General features: G+C 37.4%; 1 protein-coding gene and 1 long non-coding RNA gene across 2 annotated transcripts in view; both read left to right on the forward strand.

Annotated features, from left to right (window-relative positions):
* LOC127542782 (transcriptional regulator ATRX-like) overlaps positions 1-22,333 on the forward strand; it is a 206,742-nt gene that overhangs the window by 174,297 nt on the left and 10,112 nt on the right. The window lies entirely within an intron of this gene.
* On the forward strand, positions 16,576-18,627 carry LOC127543005 (uncharacterized). Its single transcript, XR_007949054.1, has 3 exons — positions 16,576-16,613; positions 16,901-17,007; positions 18,530-18,627. It is a non-coding gene; the product is annotated as an uncharacterized LOC127543005 (long non-coding RNA).

The raw sequence follows: 22,333 nt of genomic DNA on the forward strand, positions 1-22,333 counted from the left end.
GAAATGAAAGGCCCCAAAGCCAAGAAGTAGATTACAATATAAATAATAAGCAAGCAAAAAAATAAGAGAGACTGAAGAACAGAGAGAGATAGGAAAATGAGTCCAAGAAAAGAGTATCAATTGCAGCATAGAGCTAAAAATAGGATTAGGACTGAGGTGGAGGTTAGAAGGATAACTGTTAGATTTGGCAGCTCAAGTGCCCTTGGACACTTTGGTAAGAGTATTTAGGTGTCTAGGTCTACAATTTCAGGAAAATAAGGCTAAACCTGAATGAACTAGAAGGCCAAAGCCTTGAGGAAAAAAGATATGAGCAGGAAGTGAGGTGCCCCTCCCTGCTGAGATAAGTTCAAAGCTCACCTTTGTGGCTGACACACTCCAAGGTCAGTGTCTAGGTTAATAGTGGGTAGAAAATGAAGATGAATATTAGAAACAATTCCCAAGTCAGGAGACAATCCAAGAAGTGGCAAAAAAAAAAAAAAAAAAAAAAAAAAAAAGTCAAAAGTTCCCCAAGATAAAAGCCAGCAGCTTTTAACTTAAAAACAAAACAAAACAAAAAAACAAAACAAAAAAACATAAAAATCATCTTTAAAAAAAATCTCCCTATTCCAAAGTCATTTTTGAAATGGCTTTGCCATTTGCCAGGTAGTTTAAGTTAAAGGCCTATAGACCAAAAAGACTATGAATGTCATATAATGAGAAATGATTTTGAGTAAGTCCTGTTATTTTTTCGTACCTGTTTCCTAATCTGTACTTTCAAGGATTTAGATGAATTCTAAAATCCCTTCTGACTATGAATCTAGTTCTTCTATGATTAAAATCTTATGATAATGAAAATTAGTTTTATACAAATAAGACCAACTTTTCTACCCATAACCAGGACTGTTAACTTTCAAATATGTAAAGAATTATGATACAGCATACCTTCTGAGACACTTTTTGTCACAAGAACATCTGAATTTTCATCTGAATGAAATGGACTGAGAGATTCATGTACCATCTTTCCATCATCAGAGTCCATATGTTCTTTCCTAAGGAAAATTTAAAATCTATGTTTATACTTAAAACAAGTAAAAGTTTTCAGAACTTCCTTGGCTTCCTTGGTGAGTGTTAGTAAAGTTGATATGAAAATATTTCAAGCAATATTTATATTTCATACTCAACTTAGTACTAACTTGCAGGCCTTTATGCCTTGCATTTTTCACAAAGATATAGAAGGAGAAATAGTAGAAAAAAGAGACATAAAGACAGCAGTTAGATGGACAACATCCTTGATGTATTTGTACTTTTAAAGTAAATCCACGTATTTTGGTCAGAAATACTAACTGACCTCTCAGGACATGATGGCTTCAGTTCTTCAGAATGGCCACTACCCTAAAAAGAAAAACCAAATACAAGTGTCAGTGAATTCATGGTTTTTGTTTTTCAGGTGCATACAACTCTTTGTGACCCTCATGTGGGGTTCTCTTGGCAAAGATATTGGAGTGGTTTGCCATTACTTCTCCCACTCATTCTATATGTGAGGACACTAAAACAAACAGGGTGAAGTGAGTTACCCAGGATGATACAAAGAGTAAATTTCTGAGGTCAGATTTGAACTCAGGAAGATAAGATTTTCTGAATCCAGGCCATTCTGTAATAAGTCACCTAGCTATTCCAAGGTGTTCTTGTTCAGTCATTGTGTCAGACTGTTCATGACATCATCTAACAGATCCCTGAGTTTACTTCACTAAATTACAGAACAGACTTTCCAACTGATTTGAGATAAGCACAGGAGATAGAAAGAGACAAAAAGATGGTCCCTGTACTCAAGAAGCTGACAAGCTAATAGCAAGATAACAAGCAAATTTAATAAATAAGCTATATGCTGGATAAATGGGAAAAATTCAAAGGGAGACAATGGGATTATGAGGGACTAGGGAAGGTTCCTGAGAAGGCAGGATTTTAGTTCAGACTTAAAGGAATAAAATCAGTGGCTAGAAATGAGTAAGGTGGGCATTGCAGGGATGGGGAAAATTTGGAATAGCCAGAGAAAAAGGGTTTTGTTCAGAGAATGGGCAGGAGGCCAGTGTAACTGTATTATAGAGGGTGATAGGTTTTGAATGGCCAAGCATTTTGTAGTTGGTCTTGTTACTGGAGTTTATTGATATGGGGTGGGGGGGAGCTAATGAATAGAAAATGACATCATTGAAATTGTGTTTTAGGAAACTCACTGTAATGATTGAAAGGTTACTAGAGTGGAGTGGGAAAAACTTAAGTCAGGATATTTCCATAGTCTAGGTGTGAAATTATAACGAGGGCCTGTACAAGGGAGAAAGAAAGGGAGTATTTGAGAGGGATTAAAAGGTAAAATCAATATGCTTGGACAACAACTTGGATATGGAGGGTAAGAGACAATGAGGTGAGAATGACTGCCTAGTGTGTAAGCCTGTAAGGTGAAAGTAACCTTGTCAGAAACAGGGAAGATAAAAATAATCTTATACATACTAGGCTCAAGATGTCTCCTTCACATGCAGTTCTAGACGTGTGAAAGGCAGGTGGAGGTAGAAAGTGAGTTTGCACTTTGGTCACATTATAGAATCTATTGCTAGGAAACATGTTTTTGCTGAGTGCCTGAGCTGTTCCCATTATCTGCCCTTTTCTTTTGGCCATTTCCCAGTCTCTTCCCTATTTCAACTAGACTTTGGTACAGAGGAAGCAAATCTATTAACAAAGTAAGTGCAAGGACCCTAAACATGTCATCTAGTATTTCTTGGATCAAAGTATTTTTGAGATCTTCCCCTACCCTTTTCTCTCTCTTTTGTATTGTTCTTTGTTTCCTTAAGGATAAATTTGTAACCATTACTTTTTTAATATTACTCTGTATCCTATTCTCTCATCTAAAAAAGTTTCTTCTTTGTCCATGCATATACTTATCTTCAACTTACTGATTTGGCTAATATAGTTAGCATTTCTGGAATGGTTGAATTATAGCATTGAAAACAAGCTTTTCTGCTGTAACCTATGTCTTATTTGAAAATTTTTTAAATTTAGTTTTATTATATTTTCTGTCATATTTTGTCCTACACTGTTTGCAATAATTTATTCCTTATAATCGTCAGGGACACCATCATACTCTTGATTTGCCATTTTTTCAGTCAGTTAATAATTAATGACTTATACACTTTATTTTTTAAAAATTTATTCCATTTTAAAAAACAGACTAATAAAAAAGAAACACAGAAAAGAAATATGAAGCAAAATAAAACAATAGAGAACACTGTCATGTGTCCAACAGATCAGGGAGAATTCAAAATAGATCCAAAAAATAACCAGTTTAAGAAAGTGTATGTGTGTGTGTGTGTGTGTGTGTGTGTGTGTGTGTATGTGTGTATACACACACGTACACACACACACATTTTTACATATGTACATACAAATATATTAGTAGAAGAAATTATATTAGTAAATGTGCATCTTTCCTTCATTTCCTTGTAAATTGTTCTTTTGTTCTCTGCTGGGAGCCTTTTTAATTCTTTTCCCCCTTTAACTTCCACAATCACTCTCAAGCAGGGTATAATTAGGAAAAGATATATTTACACATATAAATTACATATTTAAAAGTGAACTTATGTCAATAAACATATTAATATACACAGAGCAAGGGTTTATCAGGAAACATGGATTTTTATTACACATCGTATACTCCCTTAATGGTAATTAGGCAGGAGTCATATAGCATCTCAATGGGTTACACATCATAAAAGGCCTTTTTTAAAAAAAAAAAATCCACTTTTCCTTCCCTGGGTCGTTTATTTAGATTTATAAAATATTTGACCACAGAATCAGAAACGATGAGAATTTTTTTTTAGTGCTTAACATTCATTTACAATCGAAGAAATCACACTTACCTCACCATTGGGATTTTCCATCGAAAAAGATGACTATATTTTCCGCAGAGTTTATCTAGCAAAAAGATGTAAGATCAAAATAAATCAATTCCCGTCATCAATAACTTCAACAAAACAAAATAAACATAAAATAATAGGATGTTTTACAAGTAAAGTCAATGAAATGGTTAAAGAGCAATTGAGTCCAATAGTAAAAAACCCGAAAAATGTAACAAATCCTGTCTAGGAGCATCAAATAATGCGGCATTTTCAATTTCCAGAAAGATACTTATTGAAATAACGCTAAATGGTTGAGGAAAAGGCAAAAACTAAATGAGGCCGAATCTAAGCGGGGAAAGCCCGAAAATAACGCCCGGAAAATAAAAGAAAAATTCTTCAGGAAATCATAAAGAGGCCTTATTTTTACTCATCAACTAAAGGGAATGACAATAAGTGAAAAATAAAAGTAAAAAACGTGTCTTTAAAAGGAGAATTAGTTACCTCAGGAGCTGGAGCTAAGGAGACGCCAACTTACTTTGGAGGAGATGGGACCCACCCACCGAGCAACCGGAACGACCGAAGATGATTGGACAAGGAGTAAGCCAATCATCGAGACCGGAGAGTCTTGACAACGCCCCAGGACTCTGGGATTGGTTGTTACCATAGAAACTGAGTTCTGCTTCCTCTTCACTCTCTTCCCCCTCCCTTCTGACTCTCTTCCTGTTCTCTCTGATTCCCTCATAATTTCCTCCCCCTTTCCGGTCTCTCATTTTCTCCTCTCCCTTTCCGGTCTCTCATTTTCTCCTCCCCCTTTCCGGTCTCTCATTTTCTCCTCTCCCTTTCGGTCTCTCATTTTCTCCTCCCCCTTTCCGGTCTCTCATTTTCTCCTCTCCCTTTCCGGTCTCTCATTTTCTCCTCCCCCTTTCCGGTCTCTCATTTTCTCCTCTCCCTTTCCGGTCTCTCACTCTTTAACCCCATTTTCCCCTTTTTCCTGTTCATCCTTCCTCTTTCTCCTCCCCCCCCCCATTGTAATGCTATTGTGTCGTTTTAAAACTTTAGTCAGAACCATCATTGATGAATATGGAATCGCGCATATTTCACCCATATCAGATCACTTCCTGACTAGGGAGCAGAGAGTGTAGGGTAGGGAGGGAGAAAAATTTGGAACGTGCAGAGGTGAATGTTGAAAACTATCATTGTATATATTTGGAAAATTAAAATACTATAATTACAAAATAAATTTGATTTTTAAAAACCACCATTGAATCTTTACTCCAAATAGTCAAATAATTTCTAAATTAGGTCCATGCCATCCCTTAGCCATCCTGACTTAGCCAGGATCATTCAGATAGTAATAAAGCAACATTCTAACAAGTTTTTATACTTCATGTTCAATTTCCTGTCTCTGAACCTCTGCACAAATCTGAAAAACACGGTTATTCTGTGCCTCAAAATCTCTGTCTCCCATCAAAATTCACCTGAACTACGTCTCTCTCGCTGGGATGCGAGGGAAGTCATTGCCAAAGCAGCAATAGTAGAAGTGGTGGTGGTAGTAGTACTAGTAGTAGTAGTCGTGATGAGAGCGAACTCTGTATGACCTGAGTGAGCCCCATAAAATGATATAAAATCACCCCAAAACATGTCCCCTTTGATCTACCAACCCAAATGGTCTCACATCCTCTTAGAGCAAGATAAGCTTTCTTGTCAGGAAGTCACAACCCCAGGCAAGATTTCAGTTGAGAATTATCAAACCTCCCTTAGACTCATACATAAAATGGGTCTTCAAAAATGATTCTTTGCAGGTCAATTCTCTCTTGAGAAAGATATGCCCACCAAGAGAATCCTTTTTGGTGTTTCTTTACCAATGATGGTTTTTAACGATACCCTCTGAGTTTAGCAAATTCTTTCACTCAGAACACGAGTCTTAGAGAGAAGGAGCCTCACCCACTCCTGCCTAATCTCCTCATAGTACATCCTCATCAATACTAGTAGTTGTAGTAGTAGTAGTAGTAGTAGTAGTAGTAGTAGTAGTAGTAGAAGAAGAAGAAGAAGAAGAAGAAGAAGAAGAAGAAGAAGAAGAAGAAGAAAAAGGACAAGGAGGAAGACGAAGAGAAAGAGAAGGAGAATAAGGGGGAAGAGGGAGAGCATGGGGACAGGGAAGAGGAAAAGCAGGAGTGGGAAGAAACAGAGAAGGAGAAAGAGCAGCAGCAGGAGAAGAAGGAAGAGGAACAGGAGGGGAAGAAGAGAGGAAGGAAGAGGAGGGAGAGCAGGGGGAGAGGGAAAAGAAGAAAGACGGGGGAGGAAGAGGAGATGAAAGAAGAAGAAGAGAAGGAGAAGGAGGCATAAAGAGAGCTCACAGCAGGGTTCCAAGCAAAATTAAAGCCTTGGGCAATTCACCTGTGAAGACTCACTGGCTCCCAAAAGAAAAAGTCTCTTAGGCAGGTGAGCATATAGCATAGCAAGACATCAACTTAGCAATAATAGGTTTTAAGCAATCCTTTAAAAAAGCTTCATTTTTTCTTCTAGTTGTTCAGTTCATAGCATTCAAGTTGCTGGATGACACCCCAGTTTAAAAGGTTGAAGTACAACTGGCCAGCACATACTTTTCATTTTTACAACTTCTAAATTTTAGCTAAATGTTCCAATCAAACCTCTTGATTGTTTCCCAAATGACACAGAATTTTTGTGAGCCAGGAAAGGGTTTAAGTGCCAGTTCTTATTTCAGAGTGTGGCCTTCACCCTCGAATTTTCACTGACAGTACTCCCCAAATGTGCTATTGAATTTCTTTCCTTGCTGGGAGTGCTGCTAGAGAGATTCTTTCCTCTGTGAAATTTTATATAGAAAGCTCTATATACCTGCCAAATTGTCACCTATCACTTAGGGATTAACTGACGTATTGTTAGGATTCTTACAAGGTGCTAAGTCAGTGGAATTGATGAGATAATGATACTCTAATTTACATGTACTTAGTACTTACAATAATTCCACAAGATTCACACCTTTAAGACAACATATATAAGGAGGAGCTCTCAGGGCCAAAGAGGACAAGCCCACTAAAGGACAAGCCCACTAGAAGGTCTCGGAGGAGGAGACAGATTCATTCCATCTTCCACCTTTGTGCTGGCTGGAGACATTCGGAGGGAGCTAGAGGCAGAGGCTGGCAGAGGCAAAGGACTAGCCGCAGCCCCAGGAAGGAGACAAGACTGGAAATGAAACAACAAAGGATTTGGACTTGAATCACCTGCATTTGGGGTGAGTACACTGAACTGAAATGAAGGCTGTCTCTGGAAACCCCCCCAAGAAACCTGCTCCCAGAGAACCTTATATTTTAGAGAAGAACATTACATTTTGCCACCTGAATGTGGGAGCAAGAACCTTCATCTGTGAACCAGAAATTAGGGTGAGTACAACAAGGAAACTTTGTTAAAGAGCTAAAATAGTACTTCATCTAAAATGGGATAGAGGTTTAGAAAACAGCTTTCTGTGTCTCTTTTAGGAAAATGTGTAGAGAGCATTATCAGGGTTATGAAAAGACAAGATTTGATTATAATTTGGGAGTAGATCACTGAACTTTTAGAAATTGTACAGTACACATCTCCTTGGTTCTCTAAGGAAAAAGAATTGCATCTAGAGGAATGGAAATTAGTAGGAGAGCAATTATGTCAATACTACAATGAAAATGGACCTGACTCAATTTCCAAAGACACACTTAATACATAAAATTTAATACAACTGGCTTTATGAAATTATATAAGTTATAGAATAAGGAAAAAGACGAGAGAGCAGGAGGGGGAGGGTCCAACTGAACTAGGTGAAAAGGATGAAGAATCCCATAAGAATGGAGTTAAGTACAATTTTGAGTGTGAAGCTTCTCAGCAGGAGAAATTAGGTCATTCCCCATCCCCTGACCTACTTCCCTCAATTAACCCTTCATGGGTGGAGGGAGAAGGAGGAGGGGGAGAGGCAGTGACAAAATCAGCAGCACCTATGAAGTAGCCTATGACAAGATTACAGAAAGCATTGGTTAAGGCAAAGAGAGAAGGACAGGATATATCTGATTTAAAAATAAATGCATACCCTGTGATTGAAGAGCTTTAGGTCAAAAAAGGAGAAGATACATTCCTTTTGATTTGGAAAAAATTAAGGATTTGAAAATAGGTTGCCCTCTTTATGGGGCTACATCGTCTTATGTCAAGATGTTAAGAAACAGTTTGGCTTAAGAAATCTTAACCCTGAGTGATTGGAAATCCATAGCAAGGACATGTTTAGAACCTGGACAAAACTTGTTATGGCTTTCAGAGTATCATGCATTATGTAGGATTTAAGCCAGTGGCAAACAAGAGTTAAATGTACAAATCACTTTTGACCAACTCACCGGTGAAGGTCACTATACAGAGAATTCAGTACAGACTAATTATCCCATAACAGCTTATGAACAGATAGCTACTGCTGCTATAAAAGCTTGGGGTTCCCTCCCAGCAAAAAATGAAGGTAAAGCCTTCACAAAAATAGAACAAGGTCCCAATGAACCCTTTGCGGATTTTGTGGGACGCTTGCAAACAGCTGTCACAAGAACTATTGGAGAAAATGCAGCTACAAGAATTATGATCAGACAACTAGATAAGGAAAATGCCAATGAGTTTTGCAGAAGAATTATATGGGGACTATACAAAGATGCTCCTTTAGAGGAGATCATAAGACACTGTGCCCCAGTGGGCACCAATGCTTATTATACCCAGACTATGATGAACAGGGGAAGACGGGTCCTTCTTGGCAAGGGACTTCTAGAGAGAGTCGTCGATGTTTTCAGTGTAGAAAAATAGGACATCTGAGAGCCCAGTGTAGGCAAAGAGATAGAGTGAGAAGACAGGGTGAGAGAATAAAACTCAAAATTCCATGTCCAAAAAGCCACAAGGGCTTCCCCTGGGCCTCAGAATATAGATTGACCCAGGGAAATGAGAGGCAGAGCCCAGCTCCAAGATTTCAATCAAAAGACAGGTGGGGCATGATGACAGCTGAGTTTACACCCAGAGTCTTTAGAAGGTCAGGAATTTGATCTGATCAGTCATCCAAAAATCAATCAGATGGCAGAAAGGGATTACAATTGGGGAGAATACAGGCTTTTTAACCCAATAGAAGGGCAATGGCCAGTGCAAGCAGCTCTAATGTAATTGCCAGGTGATGAGAAGAGATTTCAAAAGTGGTAAATAGAAGGGAATTAGATAGCTTAATTGCTTGGGAGAAAGGATCTGCTTGTATTTCCACAGATGGAGAAGGAATCAGATGGGTGCCAACAAGACATATTCGCCTTGTCCATCAGAGAGAGATAGAAAAAGAGAAAAATTGGAAACAAAGGAGAAGACCTAAGAATAAAATCTGCGGGAATCATTGGATTTCCTAACACAAGATGAGAATGTTGCAGGACTTGAAAACCAGCAGGAATCACTGGATTCCTTGAGATGAAAAATAGTTAACGAGACTATTGCAAGACTTCAAAACTTTCAGGAATTATTGCATTCCTGGCACATGAACTAATGGACAATAGATTCCTTTGGGACTATTTCTAGGACTTATGGACAAGTATAATTCTGCATGTTGATTCATGTTATTTGTTATATCACTACTCACCTATGTTACTATGTGCTTATGTAATTTATGTAATTATGTGTAATACCTCCCATATTGATGGACTTATGTATACCTGTTTTAAGAGTGAACCCCTTCAGAAACCCACTAATCTGACTTGATTTCCCATTTCCTTTGGTGTTTTCATTTCCCTTTCTGAGCAGTTGGGAAGGGCATGATCACCTCCTTTTTATGGTGTTCTCACTCCTTTTTGGGGTAGTCAGGGAAGGCGTGATCACCTTCTTTTTGAGGGTTCTCACCTCCTTGAGAAGTCAGCAAGGTCTTGGACACCTATGTTCTAAATCAAAAGAAAGCAGGAGATGTTAGGATTCTTACAAGGTGCTAAGTCAGTAGAATTGATGAGATAATGATTCTCTAATTTATGTGTACTTAATACTTACTATAATTCCACAAGATTCACACCTTTAAGACAGCATATATAAGGAGGAGCTCTCAAGGACAAAGAGGATAAGCCCACTAAAGGAAGAGCCCACTAGAAGGTCTCAGAGGAGGAGACAGATTCATTCCATCTTCCACCTTTGTGCTGGCTGGAGACATTCAGAGGGAGCTAGAGGCAGAATCTGGCAGAGGCAAAGGACTAGCTGCAGGAACCAAGGAGAGAGATAGGCCTCTAAGAAAGCTAAGTGGGCCCCAGGAAGAAGACAAGACTGGAAATGAAACAACAAAGGATTTGGACTTTAATTCCTGGCTGCATTTGGGGTGAGTACACTGAACTAAAACGAAGGCTGCCTCCAGAAGCCCCCAAGAAATCTTCTCCCAGAGAACATTATATTTTAGTGAAGAACATTACAACCTACTTAAGTGGTAATTTGCTGACCTTGCTATTAAATAATTTTTCCAGAAACCATAAGGCTCAAAAACATTTTCTTCGTTACATATAATAGGTATTGGTGATCATCATTACAATGGAAAATTTTACTAGAAATCTGAGCTATAGCAATAATGCCATAGAAAAGAAATGGAAAAATATCAGCAAAGAAACATACAATAGAAAACAAATCACTCTTTGCAGTGTAATACCTAAGTTTCCCTGCCTCAATTTCTCTGAATTGTTCTGCCTCAGTTTCCCTGAATTATTATGCTCTGAGTGGAATTGTTGTGCCCATCCCCCTTCCTTGCCCCATTGGGTCTGAGAAAATTCGGGCCTCGAAGCTCTGGCCACTCTCACTTTCCAAAGAGTCATAAAACTCTAGATGGCTTATTTCAAATGCTTGGGTATCTCTTGCCCTAGAACGGACATCTCCTGACCCCTATCCTGTCAGAACTGAATCATGATCCTTTCTTGAAATTATGCCTCTCCACTCACCAGTGTTCTGCCCCGTCCCCCTTGCCTTTGTTTTCCTGATAGCTGGAGCCCTATAAAAGTCTCTGGAATTAATTGCCCGAAGCTGGATGCTTTGAGTCAAGAGTCCCATTTGGCTAGCTTGCTTCTGCTAGTCCAAATTTTCCACCATTAAAGTATTAAAAACCTAATCTCTGTCTTACCTCAGTTTCTCCAGGATTACAACACACGATATGATTGTTTACTTAGAGAACTCTAAAGAACTAAAAACATAAATGAAATACAACTACGGAAAGACAGAAGGGTACAAGTAACCCAAGCAAGTTATCAATATTCTGTAAATTACCAATAAAATCCACCAGGAAGAGAAAGGAAGATAAATTGCATTGAAAGTATTGTACAGGTATTGTAAAATAACTGGAAGTTTACTTGCCAAAATATAGACAGAAACTGAATTAATACAGTTAACTTTTTACACAAATAAAAGCAGACCTAAATAACTGGACAAATATGAATTGTTCACTACTAGGCAAAATCCAAACCAGAAAAATGATAATATTACCTAAAGTAATTTACTAACACAGTGTAAAACAAATCAAAATACCTACAGATTTTTTTTATATACACAGGAAATTAATGGGGGAAATGGAAAGAAAGAGGCCCTAACAGTACCAGATTCTAAAACTACATTACAAGGCCAATATCATTACACAATTTATCACTGGGAAAGAAAGATCAATTATCGGAACCAATCAGGTACAAAATACCCAGGAGCCAAAGAGCACAGTATCTACCTGTTTGAGAAAGCAAATGATCTTAGCTATGGGAGAATTCACTACTCAATAAAAACTGTTAGGAAAACTGGCCAAGTAGTCTAGGACAACCTCAGGTTATAACTGTTAACCTCAGGTAAGAACACAAAAGGAAAAAGTCAGGCTGCAATTGGGTATATTTCATGAACTTACAGGTTAACTTCATAAAGCGAGATGCATGGAAGAAATTAACTATTATTTGTATAAATAAGGGAAGAAGTCATAACCAAGCAAAAGACGGACAGGTTCAAAGGAGACAAAATGAACAGTTTTGGTTACACAAAATTAGAAAGCTTTTCTCCAACCAAAATCAATGCGGCTAAAACTGGCAGAGAAATGACAAGTTGGGGGGGATTATAACAAAACAGTCAATAATACTTTTTTTATAGTGAATCATTCTGCATTTACTTTATATAATGTAATTTACCCATGAAGGTGTAAAAGGGCAGGAAGGAGGCAAGAAAGAGACTGCTGCCACAGAGGAGGAGGCGACATATGGGTCAATGCTGGGGACTGGAAACAAGGAAGCAAGAGCAAGAGAAACAATTATAGCAAGGACTATGAGCTGAACAAGTAAAAGAAAAAAAAAAGGTTGTTAAAAACCTATTATTGCTAAGTTGATGTCTTGCTGTGCTCTATGCTCCCCTGCCTAAGAGACTTTAGTTTTGGGAGCAAAGCGGGTGGATTGCCCAAGGCTCCAACTCTGCTTGGCTCCCTGCTGTGAGCTCTCTTTATTCCTTTCCCCTTCCCCTCCCCCTTTTCCTACTCTTCCTCTTCTTCCTCCTCCTCCTTCTCTTCCTCCTCTTCCCACCACCACCACCACTACTATAGCTGCTTTTGGCACTTATTTCTCTCCCACCCCAGCGAGGCAAACGTGCTTCAGATAAATTTTGAGGGGAAATGGGGATTTTGAGGCACAGAATTACAATTTTTTTCATATCTGTGCAAAGGTTCAAGGACAGGAAATTGAACTCAAAGTGTAAAAGGTTATAAGACTGTTGCTTTAGAAGGACCCTAGGCCAGTCAGTTTGACTTCATTGCCTCATTTGCAAACTGCGGCGGAGAAGGAAATGGAAAATGACTCCAGTAGGTTTTCCGAGAAAGCCCCACCTGGGTTCCCAATGTCCCCTGACTGAAGTGACTACTTAGAAGAGGTGCCGAGTAGAGTCGTGCAGACCTTTAAAGAGCTTCCTGTCAGTCGGAGCGGGATCGTATAACTTCTTGGTAGTGAGAAGGATAGAAGGGGATGGGCCTGCTCTAGAAAAAGAGAATTTGGCAGCTGGGAAGAAGACGGGACGCTGAAGGAAGGGCGGATGTCCTGCCTGCGGCAGCTGTGCTTGTGCCGAAGAAGGGATGATGACGTGGAAATAACTGTAGCGATTATTTGTGTGTTTGGAGTAAAGGTTCTATGGTGATTTTAACAATCAAGTTTGTTTTATTATTATGGTGTTTTCATTTTCCAAATGTATACAACGATAGTTTGCAACATTCCCCTTTGCAAGTCCCAAGTTTTTCTCCCTCCTTCCCCCCCCCTCTCCTTCCTGGACAGGAAGTGATTCCCTATGGCGTAAATATGTGCAATTCCCTATTCCTCAATGATGACTTGGCCCAAAATTCTAAAATGACACAGTAGCATAATAATGGCGAAAGAAAAAAAGGGAGAAAGGATGAAAAGGAAAAAAAGGGGGAAAGAGGGTGAGAGGCAGGAAAGGGAGAAGAGAAAATGAGAGACGGGGGAGGAAATAGTGCGGGAATCAGAGAGGAGAGTGAGAAGTGGGGGCGGGGAGAGCGAAGAGGAAGCGCGACCCAGTTTCTATGGAAACGGCCTATCCTGGAATCCGGATGTGGTCTCTAGAATCTGGGGCCCCATTGTTTTCCGGTTTCAGTGATTGGCTTACTCGTTGGCCAATCATCTTCGCTCTTTTTCATTGCTGGGAGGGTGGGTCCCGTCTTTTAAGAAGTGAGACACCGTCTCCGGAGCTCCAGCTCCTGAGGTAAATATTTCTCCTTTTAAAGACATGTTTTTTTTTACTTTTTTCTCTTACTGTCATTTCCTTTAATTCATTAGTAAACATAAGTCCTATTTATGTTTTTCGGAAGAGTTTTCCCTTTATTTTCAGTGCGTTATTTTAGGTCTTTTCCCGCTTAGATTCGGCCTCATTTAGTTTTTTACCTTTTCCTCAACCATTTAGAGTTATTCCAATAAGTTTCTTTCTCGAAATCTCATTTTATTTGTTTCTCCTAGACAGTATTTGTTACATTTTTTCGATTTATATATTATTGGAATTAATTGTTCTTGAACCGTTTAACTGACTTTACTTGTAAAATTTTCTATTATTGTATGTTTATTTTCTTTTGTTGAAGTTATTGGTGATGTGAACGATTTATTTTGATCTTGCATCTTTTTCCTAGATAAACTCTGTGGAAAATATAGTGATCTTTTTCGATGGAAAATCCCAATGGTGAGGTAAGTGTGATTTCTTCGATTATAAATGAATTTTAAGCATTAAAATTTTTTTTCATCGTTTCTGATTCTGTGGTAAAATATTTTATGAATCTAAATAAACGGCCCAGGGAAGGAAAAGTGGATTTTAATCAGTGGTTGGGTGTTTTTGATTCTTAATTCTTTGGCCACAGGGGGAAAAAAAGGCCTTTTGTGACGTGTAACCCACTGAGATCCTATATGACTCATGCCTGGTTACTATTAAGGCTACATGCTATGTGTAATAAAAATCCTTGTTTCCTGATAAATGCTTGTTCTGTGTATATAAAAATGTTATTGGCATAAATGCACTTTTAAATGTATAATTTATAAGTATAACTATATCCTTTCCTAATTATACCCTGCTTGAGGGTAATTGGGGAAATGAAAGGGGGCAAAAGAATTAAAAAGGCTCCCAGCAGAGAACAAAACAATTTACAAGGAAGTGAAGAAAAGATGGACACTTACTAATATAATTTGTTCTAATATATGTGTGTGCAAATATACACTTTCTAAAAGTGGTAATTTTTTGTATATATTTTGAATCCTCCATGACAGTGTTCTCTTTGGTTTTATTTTGTTTCCCATTTCTTTTTGGTTTTTCTCTTTTATTAGTCTGCTTTTTAAACTAAAATGATTTTTTAAAAAATAATGTGTATAAGGCATTCATAATTAATTGAATGAAAAATGACAAATCGGAAGTATGATGGTGTCCTTGACAATAATAAGGAATAAATTTTTGTCTAAATAGGACAGAAAAAATATTCAAAATAAAATTTTAATTTTTTTTCAAATAAGACATAGGTTACAGCAGAAATGCTTGTTTTCAGTGCTATAAATCAGCCATTCCAGAATGCTAACTATATTAGCCAAATTAGTAAGTTGAAGATAAATATATGCATGGATAAAGAGAAAATTTTTTTAGATGAGAGGAGAGGATACAGGATAATATTAAAAATTATTAGTTAATAATTTATTCATAAGGAAACATAGAACAAGAGAAAAGAGAGAGCAAAGGGTGGGAGTGGAGGGGAGAGATCTGCAAACTCCTTTGATCCAGGAAATATTAGATAAGATGGTTAGGGTCCTTGCACTTACTATGTTAATAGATTTGCTTCCCCTGCACCAAATTCTACTAGAAATAGGGAAAAGACTGGGAAATGGATGAAAAAAAAATCAAAAAATGAAAACAGCTCAGGCATTCAGCAAAAACATGTTTTCTGAGAATAGATTTTATAATGTGACCAAAGTGCAAACTCACTTTCTACCTCCACCTGCCTTTCAAACATCTCGAACTGCATGTGAAGGAGACATCTTAAGCCTGGTATGTGTAAGATTATTTTTCTTGTCTTCCTTATTTCTGACAAGGATATCCACCATCTTTCTAGTCCCTCGGGCTTACATCCTACAAGTCATTCTGAACTTCTCAGTGTCTCTTAGCCTCCATATCCAAGTTGTTGTCCCAGCATATTGATTTTACCTTCTTAACCCTTCTCAAATACTCCCTTTCTCTCCGCTTCATACAGGCCCTGGTTATAATTTCACACGAGGCTATGGCAATATCCTGACTTAAGTTTTTCCCACTCCACTCTAGTAACCTTTCAGTCACTACAGTGATTTTCCTAAAACACCATTTCAATGATGTCATTCTCTGTTCCTTAGCTCCCTCACCCCCCACCCAGTATCCATAAACTCCATTGGCAAGAGCAACTACAAAATGCTTGGCCATTCAAAACCCATCATAACCTACCATTCTTGTGTCTTTCATAGGCTTCTTACCTTGCCCTCTATAATACAGTAACACTGGCCTCCTGGCCATTCTCTGAACAAGACCCTTTTTCTCTGGCCATTCTCTGATTTTTCCCCATCCCTGCAATGCCCTCCTTACTCATTTCTAGCCACTTATTCTGTCCCTTTAAGTCTGAACTAAAATCCTGCCTTCTCAGCAACCTTCCCCAGCCCCTCCTAATTCCATTGTCTGCTTTTGTCAACTTTTCCCATTTATCCGGGATATAGCTCCTTTTAATCTGTTTGCTAGTTATCTTGCTATAAGCTGGTCAGCTTCTTGAGTACAGGGGCCATCTTTTTGCTTCTCCTGTGCTTATCTCAAATCCTTAGGAAATCTGTAATTTACTGAAGTGAATTCTGTCATGAACAGTCTGACACAACTGAAAAATGACTAAACAAGAACACCTTGGGATAGCTAGGTGACTTAGTACAGAATGGCCTGGATTCAGAAAGTCTTATCTTTCTGAGTTCAAATCTGACCTCAGAAATTTACTCATGGTATAATCCTGGGCGAGTCACTTCACCCTGTTTGTCTTCGTGTCCTCCCATGTAGAATGAGTGGGAGCAGTAATGGGAAAGCACTCCAATATCTCTGCCAAGAAAACCCCACATGGGGGTCACAAAGAGTTGTATACACCTGAAAAACAAAAACCGTGGATTCGCTAACACTTATATTTGGCTTTTCTTTTTAGGGTAATGGGCAATCTGAAGAACTGAAGCCATCGTGCCCTGAGAGGTTAGTGTTTCTGACCAAAGTATGTGGATTTATTTTAAAAGTACAAATACACCAAGGATGTTGTCCATCTAACTGCTCTCTTTATATCTCTGTCTTCTGTTATTTCTCCTTCTACATCTTTGTGAAAGATACAAGGTATGAAGTGATGCACATTAGTACTGAGTTGTGTATGGAATTATGAACATTGTTTGAAATGATTTTCGTATTAACTTTACTAACACTCACCAAGGAAGCTGGTTTTCTGAAAACTTTCACTTGTTTTAAGTAAAAGTTTAAATTTTCTTTAGGAAAGAACATATGGATGACGATGATGGACAGATGGTGCATGAATCTATCAATCCACTTCATTCAGATGAAAATTCAGATGTTCATGTGACAAAAAGCTTCGCAGAAGGTATATTGTATCATAATGCTTTACATATTTGAAAGTTAACACTCCTACTTATGAGTAGAAAATTTGGTTTTCTTTGTATAAAACTACTTTTCATTGTCATAAAAGTTTAGTCATAGAAGAAGTAGATTCACAGCCAAAAGGATTTTAGAATTTATCTAAATCCCTGATAGTATAGATTAGGAAACAGGTACTAAAAATAACATGGCTTATTCAAAATCATTTGTCAATATTTGTCATGAATAACCTCTTTGGTATATAGGCCCTTAATTTAAACTACCTTGCAAATTAGTAATTTTTGAAATGGTTTTGATAAAAGGGAGGATTTTTTAAAAGATTGTTTTTATTTTATTTTAAGTTAAAAGCTGCTGGCTTTTATCCTGGGGAAATTTTGACCTTTTTTGCCACTTTTTGGTTTGTCTTCTGACCTTGGCGTATACTTCCAATATTCATCTTCATTTTCTACCCACTGTTCGTTTAGACACTGACCTTGGGGTGCATCATCTGTATAGGTGAGCTTTTAGTTTACCTAAGGAGGGAGGGGCACCTTACTTCCTGCTCATCTCTTTTTTCCTCAAGGCTTTCGCCTTCTAGTTAATTCAGGTTTTGCCTTATTTTCCTGCAGGTATAGACCTATACACCTAAATGCTCTTACCAAAGTATCCAGGGACACTTGATCTGACAAATCTAATAGTTATCCTTCTACCCTCCATCTCAGTCCTAATGCTATATTTATCTTTATGCTGCACTTCATACTCATGTTATAGTATCTCCTCTTCTTTTATACTTATTTTCCTGCCTCTGTCTTTTTTTTGGTCTCTTTTTTTTTGCTTGCTTATTATTCATTTTGCACATATCCTTCTTGGCCTTGGGGCCTTTCATTTCGCTTGGTGATTATTCTGCACTAAAGGCTTTAATTTTCACCAATATACAGTTGACACCTCCAGCTATGTATGAAAAGCACACTGTAACTGTTGCTTTTTTCAGGCCCTCATCAGATGTCTGGTATTACTCCTATTTTACACATGAGGAAACCGAGGCAGACAGAAGCTAAATGACTGTCTGATTTCTAGATACAGGCACCTTTGTGTGCTGTGGCTGAGGAGAATGAGAGCTTCTTGAGATCAGGGACTTGATTTTCTATTTTTGTTAGTGCTCTGAAGCTATGCCCGAGGGCAGGTAATACTCTGAACCTTTGGGTTTGGAGAATAAAGCTTAAGATTCTAAAAGGACATGGGAAATTCTAACTCTTTGAAATGGTTTTTCCCTCTGAGGCTTTAGTATGGGAAGAAGAATAATAACAGAATATTAATGCTCAACCTTCCTCCCATGGGTTTTCTCTGAAGAATTTCTTTTTGAATATCACAGTTCTGGTTTTGGAAACTTCCAGATTACAAGTAAGAGGTTGTGTCCCTTAGCATTTTATTTTATCCAGTGGCTTTTAAAACTTTGTTTTTCATTCTGATATTCTGGGTAGATTCAGTCTTTTCACATACTTAGCATCATGATTGTTATTAAATTGTAGGTAATAGGATTGTCCAACCAGAACCAAAGAAGAAGGAAGACAAAGATGATTTTCAAGAGCCTGAAGTTAGACACAAAAGCCGAATGAGGACTAAAACTTCCAAACGACATGTTGGTAAGTAGTTTAGTTTAAAATTAATTTCAAAGCATATTTTGTAAAATAGTATAAAGAATGTTGAAAATCATTGAATAATATGCACTAATATGAAGAGACTATAATATTGTCATTGGAAAGAACACTGACAAAGAAATTGAACACTTTCTATAACCATAAAGAATGGAGGAAATGTATATTCTTCCTGTGATGAGATAAAAATGGAGTCACAATTCCTGTGCCTATGATGGAGGACCTGGGTGAGAGGTATTTTTCTGCAAGCAAACTAGGAGTGTTCAGGTTAACCATTATTCCCTGGGGTGGGGGTGGGGGCTTGGTGGCCAGAACAAGTAGAGTGGAGATGGTGACATTCAGGTATGGGCCCTTTGCTGACGGTGCCTCAGGTTGCAGATGTTCATTATTATGAGAGAGAGAGAACAGAAACGTGGAGAATTAATTTACTTAGGGAAATGGCCAGTGAGCAAAATAGGAGAAATAATGGTCAGAGAGAGGAGAAACACCTTGAAAAGTAATCAGAGGATTAGGAATAGGAGAATGATGGCAAAATAATGTGACAGGTAGAAAAGAAGAAATAATCAGAAAGAGGGAGCAATCAAGTGCCAAAAGTTTTGGAGAATCAAGGAAGGATAAAAACTATTGGACTTTAAGAAGCTGTGTAACTGAAGCTAAAACAAACTGTCAATTAATAAACATTTATTTGTTATGCTAAGCCTATGAATGCAAGGAAAGATAAAACAATATCCTTTTCTCTCAAGAAAAAAACATCATAGTCTAAAGGGGGAGTAAATTGCAATCTACCTCTATTTGAATAGTTTAATACTTCATTATTCTTCTCCCTTTGCTCCCAAAATTCTTACTTAAAATTTTCAAGTCAAATAAGTACCAGTTTTATTCTATAAGATCTAAAATGTTCCTAAAACCCTTGATTGTGGCCTACTACTGATCTGCTTTGATACAAGCAAATTGTTATTAACTATACAGGCTGTAGTCCAATCTAGTGTTTTGTCAGGAAATAATCAGTTTAACAAGAGCTCTTTAGGTGACCTTTCTATCCAAGTGTTTCATACAACACCGTAATTAAATTGCTTTGCTGTCTTTCTCAAAAGGTACAGCTCATTATTATGAACAAATAGTCAAATTTTGATCATCATGAATTATTTTGGGATTTGTGATTAGGAAGAGGTTAACTTTTTTCATTGTGAACTTGCTTCATTCTGAACTAACAGTAGTCTTGCCACCGTGATGATAACGTATTTTATGGTTTTATTTGAACCTGTTAGAAAGTAGGTTACATTTTTAAAACTCTCCTTCCGTTTTCTTTGACTCCTGTTGTTTGGAATTCACCTTTAGTTTCATGTTGATCCCTTTTGTTAATGCCTTTCCTTTCTCCCCCTTCTTAATTTGCTGTTCAATTGTCTCTGAAACTCTGTGACCTTGCTGTCTGTGGGATTTTCTTTTTGTTCCTCCTCCTTTGGTAAATATATTTAAAAAATCGTGATTAACACCCCAGTTTTAAAAAATATAATACATTCTGCCCCTCTTCTTTATCTGTGTATATCTCATTTTTATGATAGAATATTATGTACACATACACATATGTCTCATTTTGGTTGAAAGCAACAAGCTGTTGACTTTAACTTTCAGGCTGTTCTCTATTTCTGCCTTATGAGTAAATTAATACTTGTGTATATTCCTTCTTCCTATTTCCCCCTCACACTCCTCTTCACCCTTTTTGCCCTCTCTCTCCTCATTGTTGTTTTACTTCTTCCTGCCACCTTGCCCTCCTACTCCTTGTCCCCTCTACGACTTCTTCTTTTCTTTCTGGTAAAAGAAGTGAGGTTCCTGCAGTATCTGATTCCCCCCAGCTTATCAGTTTTTCCTTTTGTTTCTCATTTGAATGAAATAATAGCTCTTTTTTTTTTATCTCTCCCTACATAGTTTTATTTCTTTTTAGAGTTGATCCCTTGTACTCAGTTCAGCCCAAGACTTTCTTTTTAAAAAAAAAAAATTTTAGCTTTTTATTTACAAGTCATATGCATGGATAATTTTTCAACATTGACCCTTGTAAAACCTTCTGCTCCAACTTCTCCCCTCCTTCCCCCCACCCCCTCCCCTAGATGGCAGATAGACAAATACATATTAAACATGTTAAAGTATATGTTAAATGCAATATATGTATACATATTTATACTTGTCTTGCTGCACAAGGAAAATTGGATTTAGAAAAAAAGGTAAAAATAACCTGAGAAGGAAAACAAAAATGCAGGTGGACATTAACAGAAGGAGTAGAAATGCTATGTAGCTCAAGCCTTTCTTTAAAAAAAAGTTTTTGTTTAAAACTTAAATTTTTAAAAATATTTTTAAAATCTTTTAATTTTAATAATAATAATAAATAAAATATTAAAATAAAAATATTTTTAACTTTTTTAAAGATAGATAAAAAAGAATTAAAATGTCATGTGCCTATCAGAATGTAAAGGAGGGTTCAAAATATGTAATAATAAATTCCATTTCAAGAAAGCCTATATAATAATAGAGGATATTGTATTCATAATTGTCTGCTTCCTAGTAGGTTTTCTTTGTTCTCTGTTGTGTACTTTTTACTTTTTCACCTTTCCTCCTTGCACATTCAGTCAAGCAGGCTGCAGTATGTATGTATATATTTAAGTTTATATATATGTACATGTACAGATATATATATATATTTGTGTGTGTGTGTATATATATTTATATATATACACACACACATAATGTGTATACATATACATCTGAAACAGTATTGACATGGCTGGTATGTAATGAAGATTTCTGTATTTTGACTGAATCTTTCAAGATTTTGACCTAGTCTAGGATAAGTGATTACTACCCTTGCCTTTGTTTTCTAATAAATTCTGCTCCTGATCATTATTATTTTTGCGTGCATCTTTTATATTTTATCTCCCCTGACTCCTCTACTTTATTATTATCTGCCCCCTGGCCCTGATAGTACTTAACCTGCCTGAGAATCCTTCCCTTATTCTCCCCACTCTCCACCTTTTCCAACTCTCTCTTTCTTCCATTCTGACTAATATAATACATTTATTCTCAGCCCATCTTATTTCTTTATAGATATAAAATATTTTATCCCCTTGTAGATGTACATGTACCATCTTTTCTTTAACTCATTTCTGATATGAGTGGGCTTCCAGAAACCTCAGTCCTCCTCACCTGTCTAATTCCTTGCTCTTGCCCCTCATCTGTGAAATGGAGTTATTCTTTTTAACTTGCCCTTCACCATTTTACTTTTCAGAATCACATCATCCTCTTCTTTACCTCTGGCTTTCTCTCAAATGAAAGTCACATAGGGTGTACATCTTCACATAGGAAACACATAATCTCACCTGACTGAGTCTCTTGTAAATCATCCTGGATGCTTGCCAGATGTTTCTCTGGGATCTTATAGATTTCTTTCCCACAAAAATTTGAAAGCCTGGCAGCTCATGGAATAATCCTTCTCTTAGTTCAGAGGTATCGTTCACTTGTTGGAGGTGAAAGTTTTGACTGCAATTCTATGTCTTTTGTTCCTTGACATATACTGTCCCAGGACCTGTAGTCTCTTAGGGTAGCCACTGTGTGGTTCTCATTATGGCAATGTCATGTTTGGTTTGCCCATCTTGCGCCTCTCTCCTGGGCTCATGCTTTGTGCAGCTC

Source organism: Antechinus flavipes, chromosome X (genome assembly GCF_016432865.1).
Source record: "Antechinus flavipes isolate AdamAnt ecotype Samford, QLD, Australia chromosome X, AdamAnt_v2, whole genome shotgun sequence".
Classification (NCBI taxonomy): Eukaryota; Metazoa; Chordata; class Mammalia; order Dasyuromorphia; family Dasyuridae; genus Antechinus; species Antechinus flavipes.